A 20,515-nucleotide genomic window follows, 5' to 3' on the forward strand; every position below is an offset into this window, starting at 1 on the left:
TTCAACTCTCTTTCTCACCAGCTTTCCATCTCCCATGCCCAGTACCTTTTGAAGGAGCAAGGACACTTTCCAGTCCATCTCCTTGCTCTTATTCTTTTAACACTCCCCCATTCCCTAGTTCCTATTTCCACCTTTTATATATGTCTCCTCCTCTCCAGTCCTGCACAAATATACAATACAAGGTGACCAGAAATTAGAAATGTAGAGAAAAACTGAAATTGAAATCCTGAGAAGCCAGACTCCAAATGCAGTGCAACATTGTAGAACTTGAAACAAATGCATTTCCTCTCCAGCACTCTCTCCTCCTTTCATGTCCTCCTCTGCCTTCTGCCCTTTTTTGTTGTGGCTCCTTTGCTGCAGGAGTGTGGTGTACACCACCTCCAGAGTGCTGCAGGATGGCATGACGAGACTAGGGCTAGACTTGGGTGGTCCGGTAAGGCTGGAGCAAGGTAGGCTGGGCTGGAACTCAGGAACCGAGTGCAGGCTGGACTGGAGCTGCATGGAGGTAAGAGTGAACTGGAACACAGGAACAGATGAGCTGCATGAAGATAAGAGTGAACTGGAATAGACTGGAGCTGCGTGGAAGTAAGGGTGAACTGGAACACAGAAACAGACTGGAGATGTGTGGAGGTAAGCGAGGAACACTGGAACAGAGTGCAGATAAATGTGGACTGGAATTCAGACAGAGACTGGAACTGACTAAGGACAAGACAAGGACAACACAGAACATGAAACATAAAGCCTGAAGGCCCCGAGGGGCAAGACAGAAAGACCTAGAGAGGCCTCAGGGCTAGGCCAGAGGTCAGAAAGGCCCAAACAAGGAAGGGTCTTAAGTCTCAGAGGCCACAAGGCAAAGACAGGGAAGGCTGAAGTCAGAAGGCCAAAGGGCAAGGCAAAACAGATATCAGAAGGCCCAGAGGCCATGAGATGCAACAAGGAAGGCCATAGGCAGAAGTGGCTAGAGCAAAGAGCTAACGAACTCAATGCTGAAGCGTTGAGGCAAGGGACAGGCTGGGTTAAGTAATGCTGAAGTCTGGGTGTGGTGGAAGCAGGCGAGAGGAGCTTGGCCAGTCAGGGAAGTGTGCTCAAAAAGGTACCCAAGTGGATCAGAGGATATAGAACTGGCTGAGGCAAGAAACCAGGGACGTGCTGGAGAGTACAGTTCAGAACAGGGCTCACCAGAGTCCTCTGGTGGAGGGGAGGTTGCCAGCAGCTGGAACCATAACACTTTTGTCTTTTAAACCCTACCCAGCATCCAAGTACCCTTCTTTTACCTTCTCTTCAACCTCAATCTTGCTCTCTCCCCCACTCCATACACACACATATGGGCTCACTTTCTCCCACCTCATAAACACACACATACATACATTCTCTCCTACCCCTCCACAGTCACATGTGCTTTCTCTCTCCTTCCCCATATACACACACGTGCTCTCTTTCCCATCCCATACACACATACACATGCATGAACTCTCTCCCCTCTCATACATACACAAATGTGGTCTCTTGTCCCACGTGGCATTGGGATGCCTCCTCTCTTCCATTTGTGGGGTTAACACTGCTCACTTCTTTGGCCATGCAGGCTCATCACCACTGATGCTCTGCCTCTTTTTCAATTAGGAGGGCCAGACCACCACTTTTCTGGCTTCTCTCCTCTGCCCAGAGGGCCTGACCATCACTTCACTGCCTCCTCTCTTCAGCCAGGACGGCCTGGCCACCCCTTCACTGCCTCTCTTTTTGGCTGGGAGGGCCCTGCTACCACTACTTCCACAATTTGGCTCTTCTTATGGGCTCAGTTCAAAGGTCAGCTGATTGAACCATGCGGGCTACAGAATTCTACACAGTTCAAACAGCTGAAATTTGAATTGTACACTGCAATAGAGACTGTGCCGCTGGGGAAGCATTTAGTTAAAACATCATGGTGCTGGGCTAGAGAATCAGAGCATTATATAAAAATGAGAGAGCGAGCGTGGTAGTAGTTTGACCAAAGTGGCCTATAACTGGACCTGGAGGGCTCAAATCCAAACATTTGTTTGTCATTTTAGCCCTCCTCCTGGTTTCTGGACAGTCCCTCTAATGTCCATGTTGTCTGGAAAAAATCTGGACAGTTTGCAACCCCAGGGCAGAGACCTTTCAGTGCAGGAAACTTTGGTGAAAGATACTGTGTTGCTGACCACTGTGGGCCATTTCTGCCTCAGCACCATACACAGCTGAGAAAGCCACTCTGGCTGGAGAGACCCTCTCCTTCCACCTTGGAAGTGGCTACATTATTGCCCAGATATACTTGTGGTGTCCCTGCTGCTGCTGCTAGTACTATTAATACACCTTATGCACAGGGAACTTCATTTTCAGTTTGAATTATATTTTGCCTGAGAAGTTCATTGTTATAACAAAAGATGTCATTGAAAAAATTGACCAATAAAACAGAAAGGAGAAAAATCAGTGGAAAAGTCATTTTTCGATTGATTTCTTTTGTATTCCAACATTGAACTTACCAGGCAAAATAAAATAAAACTGAAAACATAGGTCCCAACTTATGCAGCAGCAGAGCACAGAATAAAGAAAGATCTGTCCCTTATTTCCTTCCCCTTCATTGCATCCACCTCTGCTGCTATCAAACTGATGCCTGCAAAATTGTATTCAGTGGTTGTCACAAGCAGATCAGCTGGTGGTTCTGAAGGGAAAAAGAAAAGTGGGCACAACCAGGTTCAAGCATAAGGGCCACATACCCTTTCCATGGTCTAACAAAGAAATATGGGATCGGGTGTGTAGCCATGGGAGGGGGGTGACTTTTGAGGCTCTTGTTAAAGTGGGTTCATCTGCCAGAGTGGCAGCTGGCAGTATGAATGAATGTATATCCTTCTTCCTCTGTACACTGGTCACCACTCATGTGACTATAGTTAGTAGTATGATGGTGGAAGGTGTCTTTATATTTATAGAGCTTCTGATGTTTCCCTGAACTAGGATGATGCTATCCGATGTACCACTCTATAAGCCTGAGGTACTTATGGGGAACCTGTGTCACTTTGCGGGAGGTTCACTCTCCCATCAACATGATATCCCTGGCATGCAAAAACAGAACAATTCTCCATGCCCTATACTTTATAGAAACATAGAAATGATGGCAGAAGAAGACCAAATGGCCCATTCCGTCTGCCCAGCAAGCTTTCACACTTTTTTTTTTCTCACATACTTATCTGTTTCTCTTGGCTCTTAGTAACCTTTTTTATTCTATTTCCCTTCCATCCCCGCCATTAATGTAGAGAGCAGTGTTGGAACTGCATCTAAGTGAAATAGCTTAATTAGTTAGAGGTATTAACCACCGCAATAAGCAAGCTACACTCATGCTTATCTGTTTATCCAGACTATGTAATTCAGTCCTTGTTGGTTGTTGCCTGAATATAGATCCACCTTTCTTCATTCCCCCTGCCTTTGAAGCAGAGAGCCATGCTGGCTATGCATTGAAAGTGAAGTATCAGTCTTGCTCCCCTGCCATTGAAGCAGAGAGCTATGCTGGGTATGCGTGAAGTGCCAAACTTTCTCCCCTGCCGTTGAAGCAGAGAGCTATGTTGGCTTTGCATTGAAAGTGAAGTATCAGTCTTGCTCCCCTGCCGTTGAAGCAGAGAGCTATGCTGGATATGCGTGAAGTGTCAAACTTTCTCCCCTGCCATTGAAGCAGAGAGCTATGCTGGATATGCTTGAAGTGTCAGACTTTCTCCCCTGCCATTGAAGCAGAGAGCTATGCTGGATACGCATTGAAAGTGAAGTATCAGGCTTATTTGGTTTAGGGTAGTAACCGCCGTAACAAGCAAGCTACTCCCCGCTTTTTTGTGAATGCAAATCCTTTTTTCCACATTTCCTCATTGCCGCTGAAGCTTAGAGCAATGTTGGAGTCACATTAACCGTGTGTATGTTTATTGAATAAGGGTATTATCACCAGGTAGTAGCCGTCGTTCCTGTGAATGCAGTTGACCATGAAGCTACCTCAGAGAAGGGTGGAGTTGAAAAGTTCATTTGCCGTCCCACATGAAGGGGTTCTACATACAATCTACTATAGTGCAGAGAAGCTGAGATGATTAAGAAGACAAACAAGGTATTCAAGAGTAACAGAGAGTATGTAGCTTCTCAGGTTACCACCCCAAAAAGAACTCCCCCTCACTCAATACTGCTGAGGCAGTAACTCCTGCAAATGCCACCTTGCAGGGTTCTGCTTCTAATGAGAATATGGCTGCCATACCAGTGCTGTCAAAATCATTAGAGGCAGAAACTTCCCCCAAACATTAGCAGAGGGGCATAAACTGCCTCTGATTACTTGACTGCTGCCAAGGATGATTGGAAGCAGAGTAAACCCGATGAACACTCACCTTTCCTGCCACTGCTCACACCTGTGCTAACCCCATGGAAACATCTATTCCTCCCAGTCGCATACCTATTCCCTTCCCCTCTGATAATACCTCTACCAAGGAGGAGGATGGGAAAAATATAGGAAGAGAGAGAAAAAGGAGATGATGTAAAGAGTATGTAGGATAGATGTACAGGGGAGGAAAAACCTGCTTCCAAAGTCAGAAGGATGGTGGTCCCTTACAGGACAGGTGATTCAGTATCGAACCAAGAAGATCCAGGTCCAATTACCAACAAGGTAAGGATCAGGGGCCTGAAATATCAGGGGCCAGTAGTTATACCATTTGAGGTTCAATTCCCAGAAAACCAACTTTCCTAGGTAGAGAAAGTCCACCAGCAGATTTCCTTTGGGTATCTTCTCCTACCACTCTCAAGGCTGATGGGTAAAAAATTCTCCTTCTGGTAGTCTGCCGAAGCAACCTAATGCCCCTCTATCCAACCACCACCACAAGCCAGTCTTCAGGCCTCTGAGCTTTGGACAGTTGAGGAGGAAGGGGAAAACTTCTCAGGGTTACTATCTGGCCAGAGTAAGGAGCCAGGTCAGATCTAGTCATAGATGCCGGTGTCTAGTGACTTCACACCCTCTTAAAGAACCTACATCACACTATTCAAAAACATTTTTTAATGAATTTTTAAATTATTTCCAAAACTTTATGACTTATAGCAAAGAAGAAAACCCTCTTCAATGTCTTAAATACATTTTTAAAAAATAAAACATTTGAGGGAGAACAGCGGTAGTTTCATATACAATAGTAATATATAGGTACCATCCAGGTTGCCCACATAGGTTGATTATAATCATAAACATACCATCGTCCACCCTTTTGTTTGTATTGCTCATGAAATATGTTAAATGTATCACATCATAGCTGTGAAAAATGTGATGAACTCAAAGTGTCCCAACATAACTCCAATCTCCAAAATGTGATGACAGTTCTTTAATACATAAGTTCACTGTTTTCATATACTCAGTGGTCATTACCACTTTCCTATGACTTAGCTGTACATAATTTAGCTGCTCCTTGTTCCCGACATGGCCAAGTTTCGGACAAAATCCTTCGTCAGGGTGAAAGCTCACCAAATAGCACAAACATCTCAAACTTTTCCCAAAGCGTGGTACTACCATTCACTAAGCATGGCAGACTGAACTCACTCACCATGGCGTTCATTTTTAAAGTGAGTATCATGTGACTGAATCGCAATCATTAACTTATACTAATGACCACCAATCAAGTTGATAATTCATGCCCCCAGGGTGCTCCGTCTTTAGTTTATAAATCCAGTATTGTTCTGTTCTCTATAATTGAGGCATGTTGCTGTATCACAAGAAAGAAAGCTGTTATCAACTTTATCAATTGCAGTCCACAGTAATTGGTCAAAAGTATGTGCCTGCTCAATGAAATGAGTTACCATAGGGGCAGAAAGAGTACCAGTGTTTATCCTGGAATGATATTCAATTAACCTTAACTTTACTGCTCTCTTAGTGCGCCCAACATACACCTTTGCGCAAGGGCAAATAACCACGTATACCACTTGTGCAACATTGCAATCTGTAATAAATGATCACCTCACCTTATAGCCAGTGACCGGGTCAACCCAGAATTTGCCCTCTATTGTGTTTATTTATTTAAATTCTTTTGATATACCGATGCTCAAGACCAAGTCTTATCGTACCGGTTTACAATGAACTCGGGGTAAACCAATTAACACTGAAAGCGAAAGTTACATAACAACAGGGAAAGTCAAACAGGGCTGTTAGAAAAAAAGGATAGATTAACGATTTCTAACTGAAGAGCCGTGGCAGTAAGCACGGAGTGGTTGTGTTGTCACATACACTGCAGAGTCCACACTTTTAATGCTCTCCCTTTCTTTCAAAAGTGGAAGTCCCACTAGTCAAACTCTCACGCACCACCTTGTCCCGAATGTTAAAACCTTGAGTGGTAGCAATCAATGGAAGTTCATTGAAAACATCATGAAGGGCCAAAACATGCCAGTGTTTTTTAATAGAAGATACTATTGCCGGAGTGGAGGTTCTTTGTTGCAACACGCAAACTAAGTGTGTTTGATCTTTCTTTACCTGATATTTCAGTAACTGCTCAATGATCACTATATTTTGCTCTTTTGTATGCCTGTTTAATAACCTTAAGCGGATAGCCCCATACCCTGAACCTGTCAATTAACAAAGCAGGCTATAGCAAAAATACACCAGACCTCATTAAACCAGCTAAAAGAAAAATGTATAGCATAAACAAGCTAGATAACCCCAGCAAGAGAGTTTCAAGTGAACTATTACAACACTTATCCCAGAAACACATGATCCACAGCACCCTTGTAGGAAGGACAAGATGGAGAGTCTTTGTTTTGTGTTTCCCTCTTTCAGTGATACCTTTGCAGGTGGCAGTGGGACAAAGGAGGAAGAAGATGGCAACACCCTCACTCTTGAGGCAAAGGAGGAGGATCTTGACAGCCCCACACTGAAGGAGGCGGAGGATGACAGGGCCTCTCATGTATAATCTTCAGCTGGTGTCACAGCTGCACCTAAGGTTATGTCTGTGCTGCTGCTCTACCAGGTCTGGCCACAAATAAAAGACTGGTGCAAGCACTGCTTGGTTTCACTGCTCTCAATACCTCCCTAACAGGTCGATACTGTAACGTGCGGTTGAAGATTTCCCGTCTGTAACGTGCTGGGAGCGCACAATTCGGACGCGTAAGGCGATCCAGCGATGCAGTCTCCAGTTTCACGCGTCCTTAGCGCTTCTTAAAACAGACACATAACCCTTTCCGCACGCAGCATGTATATGATATGTAAATGAACGAATTAGCTGTATAATGAAGGAATTAGCTATTCCCCTCCGATACTGTGACGTGCGCTCAGATTATCTCCTTTGTAACCCGCTATTTTGCTGCATCCTTAACCTGTTAGTTTACCGCCTACCCTCTACTTGGTGTTAGTGTGGTGTTCGAAAATTAGAACGGGAATAAAGTGTAAAAAATGGGGGTAAAACCGTAAAGTGTAAAAAACATTGCAGCGTAAGTTGTTTATATATATGTATAAATACCTGTCACTTTCCGAATCCCCCAGGCGTGCGGCCATCGAGGCGGCGGCGGGAGCCGGCGGGCGGATGGGCGCTCGTTCATCCAGGTGGCGGCAGTGGAGGCGGGAGCCGGCGAGCGGGTGGGCGCGCGTTGGATCCAGGCGGCGGTGGGAGCCGGCGGGCGGGTGGGTGCGTGTTCGATCCAGGCCGCGGCCGGGTGGGCGTGCATTCATCCAGGCAGAGGGAGCCAGCGGCGAAAGCGGCCTCCGGCTCCCTCTGCTTGGATGAATGCACGGCCCCCGCCGGCAGTGAATGAATGCCCGTGCGATTTTGGCGCTCAAGGCAGTCACATGCCGTGACGTCAAGCGTCGTGACGTTACGCCTTGAGCGCCGAAATCGCACGGGCATTCATTCACTGCCGGCGGGGGCCGTGCATTCATCCAGGCAGAGGGAGCCAGAGGCCGCTTTCGCCGCTGGCTCCCTCTGCCTGGATGAATGCACGCCCACCCGGCCGCCTTGAGCGCCGAAATCGCACGGGCATTCATTCACTGCCGGCGGGGGCCGTGCATTCATCCAGGCAGAGGGAGCCGGAGGCCGCTTTCGCCGCCGGCTCCCTCTGCCTGGATGAATGCACGCCTACCCGGCCGCCTTGAGCACCGAAATCGGGAGGAGAGGAGAAGGGAGAAGGGACTACCGTAGCAGGCCCGAGTCTTGCTACTTTTTCGTTTTTTGTTTTTTTTTGCTTCGGGAGGAGGGGACAGGACTGGGGCTGCACCGGAGACCGGACGGGGCCAGGGCAGGTAAGCGGGGGCTGGGGGAAAGTTTGCTGAGCATCGGGGAACATAACTGTCCACTTCCTGGTACCTGTCATTTCAAATGTCATTTCAAATGACATTTGAAATGACAGATACCAGCGTGGCCGTGAAGCGTTAGGCCGCGAACCCAGGATACTGTATAGGCGCTCTATACAGTAAAATGGGTTGCGCGGGCCTAACACTTGCCTAAGGCTTCGCAGCCGCGGCATGCATTTACATGCAATTTGAAGAGAGTATCGAGCGGTAGGTGAAGAGAACTGTGCGTGCGGGGAACGAGGGTGCGCCTGACACTGCCGCACTGTTTCTACCGTGGCCTTAGAGTATCGATCTGTAAGGAGGGAGGTGCAGAGCATTGAAAAAACCACTGCAACCCCTATGAGGGCGGTGGCGAGCTTCCAAGTGCACAGTGAACATGCCAGATTGTTTGAGTATTTCCATGCAAATCTTAGGTTCACACCCCGAAATACCCATGCCTCACCCCTTTTTGAAATCTTCTGAGATGTGAGTGCTCTGGTAGATACATGCAGTTTTTAAAATCCGCTCAGCACACATGAGCCTGACACATTCGATTATCCCCTAATTAATGCATGCATTGAGCTTTAAAAATTCAGCTTTTAGAATATAGGAACATAAGAATCTGCCTTACTGAGTCAGATTGAGGGTCCATCAAGCCTAGTATCCTGTTTCCAACAGTGACCAATCCAGGTAACGAATACCTTGGTATGATCCAAACAGTAGATAGATCCTGTACTATCTGGTTAATAACAGTTTATTTGTTTTTATTTGACAATTTATATTGTGCCTAATTACCAGATTTCTGTTCTTAGCATATTACTAATAAACATAAACAAAAAGATAAAAACAATTAATAAAACAGACACATAATGAAACATAAATTCAAGCAATACTACAAATACAAACTACACAATAAACCATCATGTAAAACAAATTAAGTAAATAAAACATAAATATTATTACAATAAAAGTCTTCTCCCCAATATTATTATATTGCTAGCAGAAAATGTAAAGGCTTTTTGAAAGAGGTAAGTGTTATAATTAGTGAGGTTTGGGTGGACTCTTGGACACTGTGGCAGCTGACCACGCCCACGGGGGGGGGCAGTCCTGTGAGGGGCCATAGGTCAGGGTCAGCTGAGGACACACAAACACAGAAATTGATCTTTTATTAAACAATGTGGTGTAGCCACTAGAGGCGGCAGTGGTAAATAGTTGAAGTAGCCTGGCTGGGCTAGTATCCCTCAGGCGCTGGAATAGCAACTCCTCCGGTAGCAGTGCTGTAGTGGAAAGAACTGAGAATAATGAGTACAGTGGAATATGCACAAGCCCCAATATGGAGAACCCCAGGATAGGGAGAGCAGGCCCTCGAGGAGCGAGTATCTGATCCCTGAGAGCTGAGAGGCTTGAAGGTGATATACTCACACAGCGGTTCCAAGTAGGAGATGGCACCAGGGCTGGAACGGAGGCAGGCCCTCAAGGAGCGAGTACCTGGTTCCAGCTCTGAGGTGAAGATGGTAGTACTCACTGGTGTTGAAGTTAGCGAATCCTTCCAGGCAGAAGAGAAGGTAGGAGCAGGCAGCGAGTCAGGGAACATGGGCCCTCGAGGAGCGAGTACCGGTTTCCTGATAACTGTTGCGGCCCCGGTCGCAAGTGCTGCGACCGGGACCTTACCTTCTGTGTCGGGCTCCGGTTTGGGCGGCACCGCGGTGGGCACCGGGTTCTGGTATCGATTCCGGGTGGCTGCCGCGTGGCGTCTCCAAGAGGGAGACGCCGTCGCCTCACTGAATTAGCCCCTCCTCCCTGGGTGCGCGCGAAAGGCCGGGAGTTAAAGCCCCTCCTCCCTGGGTGTGCGCGCGCGCGAAAGGCCAGGAGTTAAAGGGCCTTTCCTGCCTTGGGCGTCCCGCCTCCCTTTCTGATGTCAGATGCCCCGCCTCCCTTTCTGAAGTCAGACGCCGGCATATACTTAAGGCTGGTGTCTACCTCAGCTTACTGCATTGCAACAAGTTTGCTTATCGTTACAGTGTGCCTCTGGAGTTCCTGCTTGTAATTGTTCCAGTTGCCTGCTTCAGTTCCAGCCTTGATCCTGGTTCCTGTTCCAGTTGCCTGCTTCAGTTCCAGTCCTGGTTCGTGTCCGCCTTTGGTGCCAGCCTTGGTCCTGTTCCAGACTTGCCTGCCTTGACCTCGGATCTTCTCATCGGATTCTCCTCTCACCCAAGTCCCAGCGGCCTGGGTCCTACGGGCTCCTCCCAGGGGAGCGCGGGCTTCCAGGGTGAAGATCCTTCTCTTCAATCCGTCCAGTATCTGCCTCCCAGCCTGTTCCACTAGTCCGGAGACTATTTCCATCTTCTCCGTCAGGCCGGCCTAAGAGTCCACTAAACCGCTTTAACAGTTTGCAAGGCCATGGACTTGACGGATGTGTCAGGTCTCCAGCAATCCCCAGAATTGCCCAGCGTGTGCAGCATCAGAAGCATTGCATGGATGTTCTTGCAGCGACTGTAGAGCGACTTGCTAATCGTCTGGACGCCATGCCAGATCCAGTGCCTGCTCTGCCACCGGCTTCAGCGGTAAACATTGGTTTAATTACTCAGCTACCGGTGCCATCACGTTACACTGGAGAGGCTAAGACTTGCCAAGGTTTTCTGAACCAATGTTTTATACGATTCACGCTGCTTCCTCAACAGTTTCCTACTGATGCCGTAAAGGTGGCGTATATTCTGTCGTTGCTTGTTGGGAAGGCTCTAATTTGGGCGTCTCCACTCTGGGAGCGGAATGATCCCTTGCTCAGTAATTTGTCGCAGTTCAATTTCAAGTTAGCCTTTGATGACCCAGCTCGCTACTACTGCAATTACGCCAGGGTTCCCGCTCTTTAGCAGATTATGCTGTGGATTTCCGCACGCTTGCTCTTGAAGTTGGGTGGCGTGATGACAGCCTCCGGGCTGTATTTATGGAGGGCCTGTCCGGGCGTATCAAGGACGAGTTGGCCGCCCGTGATCTTCCAGAGGATCTCAACGGCCTCATAGATTTGGCTGGTCGTATTGATCGTCGCCTCCAACAAAGGGCAAGAGAACTAAGATCCACTCGACGTACCCCATCTCTAGCTCCTGTATTCTCCAGACCACTATCTTTGGTCCCCTCTCCAGGAGCAACACGTCCTGATTTTGCTTCTGAGGAACCCATGCAGTTAGGGCGTACTCCGCTTACCGCAGAGGAGAGACAGCGCCGCCATACTCTAGGCTTGTGCCTCTACTGTGGTCAAAAAGGCCATTTCCTCACTCGCTGTAAAGAGCGTTCGGAAAATGCCAGAACCTAGGAGGTCATGAGGAGCTCCTTCTAGGCTGTGCTGGTACCGCTCCTCAATGTACTGTACCCATCACACTCGAATACCCAGGGGGATCGTTGGAGACCCTCGCCTTTCTGGATTCAGGATCAGGGGGCAACTTCATCCTGGAAGATTTGGTACGCCAGTTACAGATCCCCACTCAGCCTCGGGAGGTGCCGCTGTGGATTACCTCCATCCAGGGAACACTTCTTCCAGGGAGAATCTCTGCTTCTATGATAACCTTGACTTTACGCACTGGGGTGATCCACTTGGAGGAGATTGCCTTCCTTGTTCTGGAGAAGGCCATCCACCCCGTGGTGTTAGGCCTACCATGGTTACAGAAGCACTCTCCGATTATCCAATGGGATACATTACAGATCGTGAAATGGAGCCCCTTCTGCTTCGCTAACTGCCTGAAGGTTCCAAGAGTGTCCGTTCTCCCTCTCTTGCACACCACCATCGCTCTACCTGCACCATATGCCGACTTCTCCAACGTATTTTCCAAGACGAAGGCGGAGATCCTGCCTCAACATTGGCCGTTTGATTGTGCCATTGAGCTTTTACTAGGAACAACACCTCCTCGGGGAAGAGTATACCCCTTATCACTACCAGAGACTCGGGCAATGTCCGAATACATCTCGGAGAACCTGGCAAAAGGATTTATCCGACCGTCAAAATCTCCAGCAGGGGCAAGCTTCTTTTTTGTAGGTAAAAAGGACGGGTCGCTAAGAACATGCATTGACTATCTCAATGCATTGACTATCTCAATGCCATCTCCAAGCAGGATCGTTATCCACTCCCACTGATTCCTGAACTCCTGGATAGATTACAGGGAGCTAGGATCTTCATAAAGTTGGACTTGCGGGGCGCATATAACCTTGTCCGTATTTGACCAGGGGACGAGTGGAAGACTGCCTTTAACACCAGGGATGGGCACTATGAGTACCTCATCATGCCCTTCGGACTATGTAATGCCCCAGCAGTATTTCAACATCTCATGAACGAGGTACTTCGTGATTTACTGAATACGTCTGTCATCATATACCTGGATGATGTATTAATCTACTCACGGGACTTGTCTTCTCATCACCTACATGTCCGTCAGGTATTACAGTTACTCAGAGACAACGGATTATACACCAAGTTGGAGAAATGCTGCTTTGAGAAAGATTCTCTTCCCTTTCTGGGATACATAGTCTCCACCACCAGATTCAAGATGGATCCTGAAAAGGTAGCCGTCATCAGAGACTGGCCCCGGCCGAGGGGGCTGAAGGTGGTGCAGCGTTTCCTCGGCTTTGCAAATTTCTATAGACATTTCATTCCACATTATTCTCGTGGCTCCTCTCACCGCCCTAACTCAGAGAGGAGCTGATGTGGTGGATTGGCCTGATTCAGCCTGTCAGGCATTCGAAATCCTCAAAGAGGCTTTTCTACATGTCTTCGTCACCCTGATCCGCTTTGTCCATTTGTCGTAGAGGTGGATGCCTCGACCATCGCGGTGGGAGCTGTACTTAGTCAATGCACTGACTCCGGTCAGCTCATGCCATGCTCATACTTTTCCAGGAAATTCTCTGTTGCCGAGAATAATTATAGTATCGGGGATAAGGAGTTACTAGCTATCAAGCTCACCTTTGAGGAGTGGAGACAATGGTTGGAGGGAGCCATCCATCCCGTTACAGTATATACGGACCACAAGAACCTGGAGTTCCTGTCCCAAGCCCAACGCTTAAACCCTCGACAGGCCCACTGGTCTCTATTCTTCAACCGCTTCAATTTCACACTACGCTACCGGCCAGCTGCCAAGAATGTTCGAGCGGATGCACTTTCGTGCTCAACGGAGCTGGAGGAAGAGCACGACCAGCCCCAATACATCCTAGACCCCGCAAAGATCAATCTTTCCGGGACCACTGTATGTTCTCTTGGTAAGATGGTGGTTCCCCGACGGTCTCGAAAGGGGGGCTTGCTCTGGGCCCACAACTCCCTTACGGGGGGTCACGCTGGCCGTGAGAAGACTCTTGACTTGGTAAACCGCTTCTACTGATGGCCAACCTTGAGGAAAGATATCCGCGCTTTCGTAGACTCCTGTCCCACCTGTGCGATACAGAAGCCGCGGACGGGGAAGCCTTGGGGGTCTACTCCAACCGTTGCCCATTCCAGTGGAACTTTGGACCCACATTGCCACTGATTTTGTGGTGGAACTTCCAGCCTCAGAAGGGAATACAGTCATCTAGGTAACTATAGACAGGTTCTCCAAAATGGCCCACTTTGTTCCCCTGTCCAAGTTACCGTTGGCTCTCGAACTAGCCAGCTTGTTCACTCAACATATCTTCAGGATCCACGGTCTGCCCCAGGACATTGTCTCTGATCGCAGGCCTCAGTTCACCGCACGCTTGGAAGGTATTATGTAAGAAGTTTAATGTGCAACTCAATCTGCCCACTGCCTTTCATCCCCAAAGCAATGGTCTGACGGAGCGCACCAACCGCTCCTTGAAGACTTCTCTTCGCTCATTCGTCAATGAAAGACAGAGTAACTGGGCACAGTTATTACCGTGGGCAGAGTTCTCGTATAACAACCATTCTCATGCAGCCACAGGCAGTTCACCCTTTTTCATCATTTATGGAAAACAGTTACGACCACCTCTACCACTGCCGCTTCCTAGTGCAATTCCAGCAGTGCAAGCATCCGCCCAGCAGTTGCAATCTCTGTTGACGTCCATCGAAGGGAGACTCGCCAAAGCAGCCAGGGCCATGAAAAATTGGGCAGATCGTCACCGACAGCCGGCACCCATCTTCCTTCCCGGAGATCGAGTGTGGCTCAGCACAAAGAACATTCAACTCTGAATCCCGTCCCGGAAGTTGGCTCTGAAATACTGTGGCCCTTTTCGTATAGCTGAGCGTGTGAGGGCTGTTTCTTACCGGCTACGCCTACCCTCCTCGATGCGTATACATAATGTATTCCATGTCTCCTTGTTAAAACCTCTCATCCTCTCCAGGTACCATCATCAAGTTCCTGTTGCGGCGGATCCTTCTGTGCCCGATGAGCCCACTTATCAAGTTCGGGAGGTTCTGGATGTCCACTTCCACCAACGACGATGGGAATATCTACATGCCTGGGAGGGTTGTGGTCCGGAGGACAACACATGGGAACCAGCTCGTAACATTCTAGATAAGGAACTACTGCTCCAATTCCATCGCCAGCATCCCGGTAAACCTGGGCCTTCTAAGAGGGGGCGTAAGAAGGGGGGTACTGTTGCGGCCCCAGTCGCGAGTGCTGAGACCGGGACCTTACCTTCTGTGTCGGGCTCCAGTTCGGGGGGCGCCACGGTGGGCACCGGGTTCCGGTCTCGATTCCGGGCGGCTGCCGCGTGGCGCTGTCGGGCTGGTGGGATACATCTTCGGCGGCGTCTCCACGAGGGAGACGCTGTCACCTTGATGAATTAGCCCCTCCTCCCTGGGTGCGCGCGCGAAAGGCCGGGAGTTAAAGCCCCTCCTCCCTGGGTGGAGTTAAAGGGCCTTTCCTGCCTTGGGCACCCCGCCTCCCTTTCTGATGTCAGATGCCCCGCCTCCCTTTCTGAAGTCAGACACTGGCAAATACTTAAGGCTGGTGTCTGCCTCAGCTTACTGCCATGTTGCTTGAAGAAAACAACCGCGGAACGAATCCGCAGCTGCCGGTGCCGTCAGCGGGAACGGGATGGTCTGCCGCTTTGGTGAGTGACAGACCTCAGCCGCGGCTTGTCGCCGCCGAGGGTCATAACATCACCGAAGATCAATATCTGTCTAGTAAGCTGCTATCCTGAAATATTAGTACACAACTACTCTCCACTGATTGAACTCCTATCTAATTTAAACATTAATCTGGAATCCACCATAGTGTTGGGAGACTTTAATTTACATATTGATGCAAATCCACACTCGACTGCTTGTGATTGTGGCAGACCCCCCCAGTCTGCCACTATATGCCCTTAGTTCCATTCCTAGATATTAAAGAAAACTTGAGCTTGCTACCCTCCCTTGCCCTCCTCCAACCTAGGAAAGCTGGGATTGCTTGCTTTATAACCATCCATTTTGTGACTAAAGGTGTGGCTAGAATCAGTTCAGGTCAGACACAAAAGAGTAAAGATGTATGTTTTTCCCAGGGCCGCTGCTAGATTTTTTGCTGCCCTGTGCAAACGATTACTGTGCTGCCCTGCCCCCCCCCCCGGTTCATTCATTCATTCTCTGTCCTGGGACCACCAAAAAAAATGTTCAGCTCCCTTCAGTGATACAAACATTAAAAACTCACACCATTCCGCCGCCCCCCCCCCCCAAACCATTGGCTGGTGCAAGGGTATAGGTGCCTCAGGTGAACCTTAGAGCCTGCACAATGCCCCCCACCCCATTCCACACACACAGGGGTAGATTTTCAGAGCCCTGCTCGCCTAAATCCGCCCAAAACCGGGCGGATTTAGGCGAGCAGGGCCCTGAGCGCCGGGAAGCCTATTTTACATAGGCCTCCCGGCGCGCGCAGAGCCCCGGGACTCGCGTAAGTCCCGGGGTTCTCGGAGGGGGGCGTGTCGGGGGCGGGCCCGGTCGTCGCGGCGTTCCGGGGGCGTGTCGGCAGCGTTTTGGGGGCGGGTACGGGGCGTGGCTACGGCCCGGGGGCGTGGCCGCGCCCTCCGTACCCGCCCCCAGGTCGCGGCCCGGCGCGCAGCAGGCCCGCTGGCGCGCAGGGATTTACGTCTCCCTCCGGGAGGCGTAAATCCCCCGACAAAGGTAAGGGGGGGGTCTAGACAGGGCCGGGCGGGTGGGTTAGGTAGGGGAAGGGAGGGGAAGGTGAGGGGAGGGCAAAGGAAAGTTCCCTCCAAGGCCGCTCCGATTTCGGAGCGGCCTTGGAGGGAACGGGGGGAGGCAGCGCGGCTCGGCGCGCGCAGGCTATACAAAATCGATAGCCTTGCGCACTCCCTGCCCATCTCCCTGCCCATCTCAGGAAGGCTCCCATACATGCATGTGCACATGCGCACATGCATGTATGGGAGCCTTCCCATACATGCATGTATCTCTCACAAACACACACACACACACACACCCATCACAGGCAGGCATGTATCTCTCACAAACACACACACACACACACACACACACATATGAAACCGATTCATGCACCCTCCCATCCCAGGCTGTGTCCCATTCACACACACACACACACACACACACACCCATCACAGGCAGCTTACCATTCATTCATACACACATGCAGACCAGGCAGACAGGGTCCATGGGTCATTCTTCTTCCGCTGTTGCTGCTGACAGCCTATATCTTCTTAGTGGAGAGTAGGCATTCTGTAGCTCCTCTTCAACTGCTGGCCCTGAGGTAATTCAACACTCGCAGTGCTAGCACTTCCTATATTCTCATCTTATGCATTGCAAGATGAAAATACAGGAAGTGATAGCACCACAAGTGTTGAATACTGTGGGGGCCAGCACATGAGGAGGAGTTGCCGGATGAGCTTCCTCTTCTGCTGAGGCCTCTTGTTTCTTCTGCCACCAGTGGGTCCACTTGTGGCACCATTGGGCCTCCTGCTTCTTCTGCTGCTGGTGGGATCGGGTCCACTGGCAGCATCACAGGCCTTCTGCTTCTTCTGCCACCAGTGAGATCGGGTCCACTGACTGCACCATGGACCTCCTGATTCTTCTGCCACCAGTGGACCCGATCCCACCAGCTACACCACGGGCCTCCACTTCTGCTGCTGGTGAGATTAGGTCCACCGGCAGCAACATGGGCTTCTTCCTGCTCCCAATGCCGCCCCACTGGATCTGCCACCCTGTGCAATTGCATGGTTGGAACACCCAGTGGTGCCAGACCTGGTTTTACATTCCCTTGTGAGGCTTCCCTGCCTCATCAGGTTTTACTTTTTAGAGAGGAGGCTCCTCTGTGCACCTCCTATCAGAAGGTTTCTTGGAGTTTAGTTGCAATAAGGGACTTCTTTGTGCTGGAACCCCTGCAGGACTCTCACTCCAGGACTGAAGACTAGTGAGCCTATTCACTTCCTGAATGCGGTAAGCACCTGTGATAGGCTTGGCTATGTGAGGTGCTTGAAGGCTAGAAGAATCCTATTTTGGAAGGGACTGTGTTTAAGCTTGCTTCTTTGAGGAAGGTCATCCTCATTGGCTGGACTTGGTAGGGGCTGAAGATTCAGTGAGCCCATTCACTGCATGAATATGGCAAGAACCTGTGTGAGGCAAGCAAACATCTAGTTAGATTTTTGACTAAAGAAAATAATACCTCTTTTGTTGTGAGGAGGCACTTCACTGGAAGTCAGGCTGAATCAGCAGGTTATCACGGAGACCCTATCTGGATCTCCACCAATATGGGACCAGGATACAGGGCTGGGTGTTCGGGAAGATGCTGGAGCCTCATGTAGGACTGTGTTGTTCATGGTAGAAAGGGACCCCTGTCATAGAAATCCCGGGTAAGTCAATGGGAGAGCTTTTAGTGCACATTTTACACCACCATGGGAAGCTCAACCAGTTTGTACTGGTCGTTTTCCGTGGTTCGGGACGATTTTTTTCGGCTGTCCCGAGCTGATGCCATCTTGTGCTCGTACCATGTGATAGGTGCCGACCAATGGCACCGGTAGCCCTTGTGACATAGTAAGGGCAAAGGCTATCGGCACCATTTTGAATACTGGCAGCCGACAGCCGGAGTACAGGAGATCAATTCTACCATGTGATAGGGGCCGACCAATGGCACCGGGAGCCACTGTGACATAGTAAGGGCAAAGGCTATTGGTGCCATTTTGAATACCGACAGCTGATGGCCTGAGTGCAGGAGATCGCTCCAGGAGCCCCGCTGAACCACCAGGGACTTTTGGCAAGTCTTGGGGGGGTCAGGAGGGTGGGGGTTTTATTCGTTAATGATACATTGCATTCGTGGGGGTTCGCCATATGTTTCGGAAACATAAGAATGCAACGAATAGGGACCTATATGTTGCAGATTGCGCATTCGTTCAAAATGAATGCACATCCCTAGTGCCTCAGGGATCTGTACTTGGACCGGTGCTTTTCAGTATATTTATAAATGATCTGGAAAGGAATACAATGAGTGAGGTTATCAATTTTGCAGATGATGAAGCAGGCAGAGCTCCGGAGTCTCAATGCGTGGATGAGATATGGTGCAAGGAAGAGGGATTCAGTTTTGTTAGGAACTGGGGAAACTTTTGGGGAAGGGGGAGTCTCTTCCAAAGGGATGGGCTCCACCTTAACCAGGGTGGAACCAGACTGCTGGCGCTAACCTTTAAAAAGGAGATAGAGCAGCTTTTAAACTAGAACAAAGGGGAAAGCCGACAGTCGCTCAGAGGCGCATGGTTCGGAGAGAGGTATCTTCAAAGGATACTAATGATGCATTAGAATTAGGGTATCCCGACAGTGAGGTTCCAATAATTAGAAAAATAGTCCAAGTGCCTGTAACTAAAAACTCACCTGAGCTAAAAAATTCTAACTTATCCCTATCAATTAAAAAGCAGAATGAAAATACAAACAAAAAACAAACTTTGAAATGTTTGTATGCTTAATGCCAGAAGACTAAGAAGTAAGATGGGAGAACTAGAATGTATAGCAGTGAATGATGATATAGACTTAATTGGCATTTCAGAGACATGGTGGAAAGAGGATAACCAATGGGACAGTGCTATACCGGGGTACAAATTATATCGCAATGACAGAGAGGAGCACCCGGGAGGAGGTGTGGCGCTTTATGTCCGGGATGGCATAGAGTCCAACAGGATAAACATCCTGCATGAGACTAAATACAAAATTGAATCTTTATGGGTAGAAATCCCTTGTGTGTCAGGGAAGACTATAATGATAGAGGTATACTACTGTCCACTTGGTCAAGATGGTGAAACGGACAGTGAAATGCTAAGAGAAATTAGTGAAGCTAACCAAATTGGTAGTGCAGTAATAATGGGAGACTTCAATTACCCCAATATATACTGGGTAAATTAATCATCGGGACACACTAGAGAGATAACGTTCCTGGATGGAATAAATGATAGCTTTATGGAGCAATTGGTTCAGGAACCAATGAGAGAGGGAGCAATTTTAGATCTAATTCTCAGTGGAGCACAGGACTTGGTGAGAGAGGTAACGGTGGTGGGGCCGCTTGGCAATAGTGATCATAATATGATCAAATTTGATTTAATGACTGGAAGAGGAACAGTGTGCAAATCCAAGTCTCTCGTGCTAAACTTTAAAAAGGGAAACTTTGATAAAATGAGAAAAATTGTTAGAAAAAAACTGAAAGGAGCAGCTACAAAAGTAAAAAATGTCCAAGAGGCGTGGTCATTGTTAAAAAAACCATTCTAGAAGCACAGTCCAGATGTATTCCACACATTAAGAAATGTGGAAAGAAGGCAAAACGATTACCGGCATGGTTAAAAGGGGAGGTGAAAAAAGCTATTTTAGCCAAAAGATCTTCATTCAAAAATTGGAAGAAGGATCCAACAGAAGAAAATAGGATAAAGCATAGTCGTTGGCAAGTTAAATGAAAGACATTGATAAGACAGGCTAAGAGAGAATTTGAAAAGAAGTTGGCTGTAGAGGCAAAAACTCACAGTAAAAACTTTTTTAAATATATCCGAAGCAGAAAGCCTGTGAGGGAGTCAGTTGCACTGTTAGATGATCGAGGGGTTAAAGGGGCACTTAGAGAAGATAAGGCCATCGCAGAAAGATTAAATGATTTCTTTGCTTCAGTGTTTACAGAAGAGGATGTTGGGGAGGTACCCGTACTGGAGAAGGTTTTCATGGGTAATGGTTCAGATGGACTGAATCAAATCACGGTGAACCTAGAAGATGTGGTAGGCCTGATTGACAAACTGAAGAGTAGTAAATCACCTGGACTGGATGGTATACACCCCAGAGTTCCGAAGGAACTAAAACATGAAATTTCAGAC

This window comes from Rhinatrema bivittatum, chromosome 4 (genome assembly GCF_901001135.1).
Source record: "Rhinatrema bivittatum chromosome 4, aRhiBiv1.1, whole genome shotgun sequence".
In the NCBI taxonomy this organism is placed as follows: domain Eukaryota; kingdom Metazoa; phylum Chordata; class Amphibia; order Gymnophiona; family Rhinatrematidae; genus Rhinatrema; species Rhinatrema bivittatum.